Consider the following 6,000-nt stretch of genomic DNA (forward strand, 5'->3'; position numbering starts at 1 on the left):
ATGACAAAGTCTATCCCACTGCAACTCCAGCAGTATTCAGATTTGGGCATATCGGTTATTTGTGCCAAATTACGCCAATTAATTTTAAAAATAGGATCCATGTTAGTGTTAATTCACTCAAATCAATCTCCACTTTGTGCAAGTGATAAACGTGATAATAGTATCATCTCCACTGGAACAAGACCAGCTTTCCACTACTGTAGGGAGTAAGTTTCTCTGCTGGCTGGAGGGGGCTGGACCCAATTCCCTTTGGGGGTCTCTGGCATCTCATTCCCTGGAGCTACTTAAACAGGCCGGATGGCTGTCTTCTGGGAGGGCTTTCCCTGGTCTTCCTTCCTAGCCGAAAGGGCTTGGGCTGGGTGGCCTTAGTGATTTATCACACGGGTGTCCTACTGTTCTTTCCATAGACACAAAGTCCTCAGTCATTCCAGAAACAGGGACTTTTCAGAGCAAATCCCCCACATAGAGACACCAGAGTATCAGAAGCACATTGGCTACCTCTCACTGAATGGTCCAATAAGGTAGCACTTAATGGTCCATAGAAACCTTAAAGTCTTTAGAATGATAGAATAACGTTATTGTCACTGTACATTGTACAATAAAAGGAAATGCTTTTGTCAACAGACATCACAAAAACAACATACCCATCCCTCCACACTTCAAGCACCAACCACCATTTCAGAAGGAAGGTCTGTTTCTGTGCACGGGTTGCTCCCATTCTGACACAACATCACACAACATCAGTTCTTAATAGCAAAATACTGAGTTTATTTCTTTGTTTTTAGTCTCTTCCTTTTCAGCTGCTCTTACATTTCTTCGAAGAAGAAGATATAACTTGAATTCTGCAAGTAGGCAGCTGAAGAGTGGCAGGAAAAGGGAAGGGGAAGGGAGGGGAGAAGGGGGGGGGCCGGAAGGGGAGGGGAAGGGAGGGGAGGGGAGGGGGAGGGGAGGGGAGGGGAGGGGAAGGGGAAGGGGAAGGGTGGGGAAAGGAGGGGAGGGGAGGGGAGGGGAGGGGGAAGGGGAAGGGTGGGGAAAGGAGAAACAGAAGGAAAGAAAGAAAGAAAGAAAGAAAGGAAAGGGAAAAAGAAAAATAGAAAGGAAAGGATACGGAAAAAGAGAAAGAGAAAAGAGAAACAGAAAGAGAAAACAAAAGGGATGGATGTAAAGAAACCTACCGCTCAATTTCAGTATTGAATATTGATTATAAATTATTTGCTAATATCTTGGTAGAAAGACTAAAGCACTTTCTAATGGATAAAGGAAGAACAATGGGGCTTCCTCCCGTAACGAAGAATGAATGATAACGTCAGAACCATGGCAAACGTCATTCTGAAAAGAACAACGATGAAGAATGTGTGTTCTTAGCGCTAGACGCGGAGAAGGCTTTCAACAACATAAATTGGAAGTTCTTCATCTAACTCATGCAAGAATTCGATATGGGGCACTACTTCATAAATGCCATAAAATTGGTATATAATAATATACCGATTTGTAAGATCCTCCTTGATAGGAATTTGGGGAAAGTAGAAAAGCAGATTTCATTTTTTAAAAACCTCTGAATACCCACCGTGGAAGCGGTACAGAGGAGAGATCGAGGGTGGGAAAGGTGGCTCAGAGACAAAGAGAGACAGTGAACCCAAACAATAGAAGATTGCTTCACAACGTGAGCAGCAAATATTGGACACACTACATGAATGACTGATTGGGAAAAGAATTTGGAACAAGAAAGGGAAATCTACCAACTCTTACGACCTAGGCGAGAATCGGATCAAAGTATGAAACTGAGGTGAAGAAGAGGTAGACTGAGGCGTGAGAGGGGCCTGAGAAAAGAAAGGAGAAGGCCAAAAGAGAAGGAGAAAAGTGAACAGAGAAGGGCAAAGGGAAGAGGGAGAGGAGAGAGACGAAAGGAGGGAGAAGAGACAGAAAGAGGGGAAAGAGTTAAGAGAAAGGAGGCAGATGAGTGAGAACGTGAGGTATGTGAGATGTGTATAGTGTGTGAGAAGAAAAAGGTAAAAGAGAGGGAAAAAACCAGAAAAAAAGCAAAATATAAAAAGGAAAAGGGAGAAAAGAGTGATGGGTGATCTGAGATGGGCAACGTGTGTGAGATGTGCATGGTGTATGTGATGTGTGTGCAGTATAATGTGCACAATTTGTGTGGTGTATGAACTGTGTGTACTATGCGTGTGGTATGTCTTCTGTGCGATGTTCGTATTCTGTGTGTTGCATATGATATGAAATGGGTGATATGAAATCGGCATGTTCATAGAATCATAGAATCAAAGAGTTGGAGGAGACCTCATGGGCCATCCAGTCCAACCCCATTCCGCCAAGAAGCAGGAATATAGCATGTTGTGTGACATGTGTGTGGTGTGTGATGTGTGATGTGTGTGGTTTGTATGAGGTGTGTGTATTATGTATGTCCTGATGTGTGTGTTCTGTGTGATGAAGTGTTCTGTGTGATGTGTGTGGTGTGTCAGGTGTGGGGAGGGGAGAAGGAAGGGGAGGGAGGGAGGGCGAGGGAGGGAGGGGGAGGGGAGGGGGGAGGGAGAAGGGGAGGGAAAAGGGGCGGGGAGGGAGGGGGGAGGGGAAAGGGGGGGAGGGAGGGGGATTGAACAGTCAGACTTTTGCCACAACTGAACACACATCTCAACTCTTTGGGATTTCAAACTGGTGGGAAGTATAAAAAAGCAGGAAAAAAGAGGATGGTTCAGTCTGCTTTCCTTCAACCATGGCCTTCTACTCTCATCTCAAGATGTTTTGGGTTCAGTTCTGTTCACGACTGGTCAATGCTGTGATTTCCTGTTGAGTTCAAATCTAGCCAGAAGTGGATCCAACATCCAGGCGGTTGAGGAGAGGAACATTGGGCATTGGGCAACCCATCAGGAAGAAGAAGAAGGCCAAATGCCGCCTTGGCGTAGTCGTGGTTCTCTTGCTTTCCTCGGATTCCACCTGGCTCTCACTCCTGGTGCTGTTGTCTCCTGTTGTCTCCGCACATTCACCTTTCTCTCCAAGTCTTTGGCACAGAGTATGTTTCCGACCGGGCTTGATCCGGCTGAAACCCTGGCTGATATCTCTGCCATATCCCAACACTTGTGAGGCTTTTCACCTGAGGAGAAAGAGAAGAAGGACATCACATGACACAAGGCAGCTTCACCAGCTTGGTGAAGGACCCAATTTTGGGCCCAGATCTAAAATATGAGGATGCCTGTTGCCCCCCACCTGGCTCCCTTCCCAGATCAGAAGTCCAGCAGGGAAGAGGAGTGGAGACCCCATGCCGGGAACCCAGCCAGACCAGTTCAACCTGCTTTAATGAACCAGAGAAGGAAATGCAAAGACTACCCAAGACTTCTAGAACAGACTTTGTCCTGTGCTGCATTGGACTCACCTGAGGAGGAGGAACGGGGCAACCCAAGAGCTCTGGTGTCAGTTGGAAGCCACTTGCAGCATCCTTCTCCTTGCATCGTTGGCAACCAAACAGGCCTGGGTCTTTCTCAGCCATACGTGTGAGCATTTCTTCATGATACAGATCTTCGTGGTACCACTTATCCAGACATACTTGTCCCATGGGGGGCGGGGTGGGTTTTGATGTGCCTGGAGCTTTGCCTGAAAGCTTGGCCTCACCCTTGGTGCTTGTAGTCCATGCTGTGCTCCTGCAGAAGGAAAGAAATAAAGAAAGAAAGAAAGAAAGAAAGAAAGAAAGGAAGGAAGGAAGAAAGGAAGAAAGGAAGGAAGAAAGGAAGGAAGGAAGGAAGGAAGGAAGGAAGGAAGGAAGGAAGGAAGGAAGGGCTTGAGTCCACGGCACAAGGCATATGGTTCCCAAAGAGCAGTCCTGCTGCTGACACGAGGGTTTCACCCTTTGCGCCACTGGCTGGGGGCTCCGTCTCACAGAGTCATTCTATGGGACTTCTTCTGAGCAGTGTGGGTTGCATAGATTAGCATGATCGCCTTAGAGTTCTGTTCCTGGCTGTCATTTAGTTTTGCATATAGAAAAACATTTTTGTCTCTTCCTCTTCCTTTGTAGAGTCTTGATTCTGCTTGCTTGCATGTTTGTATTTCTGTTCTTTTAAATAACAATTAATGTAAAAGATGCCAAATGTTTCCACTTTACTAAAATATACAGCACTAAAAACTTTGGGAAAGGTTCCTTCTTTCCCCAATCGCGGGTCAATTAACCAGGAACGGATCAGAAACGTCACAAAGGAAATGTCATATTTCCAATTTGGCCACAGTGGGACATCATCATCCTTTGAGTCACCACCACCACCACCACCATTTCTTGGGGGCCATGGAGCTCTGCGCGACTGCCTGTCTGTCACCAATCGAGTCTGCTAATGTCAGAATGAGACTCCCATGCCATAGGGAAGAAGGAGCATCCCCAGACTTTGCCTAAATGGGGCAAAGTAGCATTCAACCGGGAAAACCTAGAATACTCACCAAAAATACATCTGCATAGCAGATAAACTCTGTGTTGAACTCAAGGTACATCTGGGTTTTCTATGTAGTGTAGTCAAGCCGCATATAACTACATCTGTAACAGATCCAAAGAAACAACTGGACAGGAGTTGGATGTCTGGCAAGTGGCCAGCCTCTCTCCCTCCCAGCTGCCACCTCTGCTCAGACCTGAAGGTCATCCCGATAGTGACCTCATCATCATCATCACCCATGGCATCAGAGTGTTTGTGATCAGCTGAGGCTGCCTCCATGTCAACCACAGTTTAGGCAACCCTTGCAACCAGGCCCCATCTGCAATACTATAGGATATCGTTGAACTGCTTTGAACGGCATTCTATGAGCTACGTATGGCAGAATGCATGATGGCGCCTCGGGTGTTCTTTATTGGAAGTTACATAATTGGTGTAGAAGAGTTTAACAGGAAGCACTCTCTCACTAATCCAAAAGGGTCGGTTACGCACATATTGTGAACAGATAATTGGTAATATTGGTAAAATACATATTATTTTTTTTACATTTCAGTTGGAAGATGAGCAAGTGAAAGACTGTATGATAAAATGGGATGTTTATCGACCAGAAGTTGATGGCAAAAGTGACTAGGAGGGTGATATTGGAATCCTAGGATAACAGAGTTGGAAGAGACCACATAGATCATCATTAACTGACCCAAATAGTACTTTTTCTGTTACTTTTGTGAGTGTTGACTATAAAAGTGTAGCTCAGAACTGTCACAGTCAGTTTCTCATCACAATATTCCTACTATGCTATAAAGGTGCCAATATATGGGAGATGATTTCCCAGCCACAGAGTAGAGATACCACAATACAATGTATTTGGATCTCCAATATGTTTTTTTGGTATATGCAAGGTCTACATCAGTGGTTCTCAACCTGCAAGTCCCCAGGTGTTTTGGCCTTCAACTCCCAGAAATCCCAACAGCTGGTCAACTGGCTGAAATTTCTGGGAGTTGTAGGCCAAAACTCCTGAGGATCCACAGGTTGAGAACCATTGGTCTACATTTAGTCAGCTAACATTGGGAACTTGTATTAACTGACCTAAACATGGATGGGTTATGGATAGATAAACCAATAAGCCAATGGGTGCTAAATACCTATCCTCTGATGACATTTACGATACGCCTTCCGAGACAAGGTCCCCCATGACCTTCTGGCAAGGAAACTAGTCCAATGTGGGCTAGGCAAAACTACGGTGAGGTGGATCTGTAATTGGTTAAGTGGACGAACACAGAGACTGCTCACTAATGCTTCCTCTTCATCTTGGAAAGAAGTGACAAGTGGAGTGCCGCAGGGTTCCGTCCTGGGCCCGGTCCTGTTCAACATCTTTATTAATGACTTAGATGAAGGGCTAGAAGGCATGATCATCAAGTTTGCAGACGACACCAAATTGGGAGGGATAGCCAATAGTCCAGAGGACAGGAGCAGAATTCAAAACGATCTTGACAGATTAGAGAGATGGGCCAAAACTAACAAAATGAAGTTCAACAGCGACAAATGCAAGATACTCCACTTTGGCAGAAAAAACGAAATG

This window comes from Anolis sagrei, chromosome 2 (assembly GCF_037176765.1).
Source record: "Anolis sagrei isolate rAnoSag1 chromosome 2, rAnoSag1.mat, whole genome shotgun sequence".
Lineage (NCBI taxonomy): Eukaryota > Metazoa > Chordata > Lepidosauria > Squamata > Dactyloidae > Anolis > Anolis sagrei.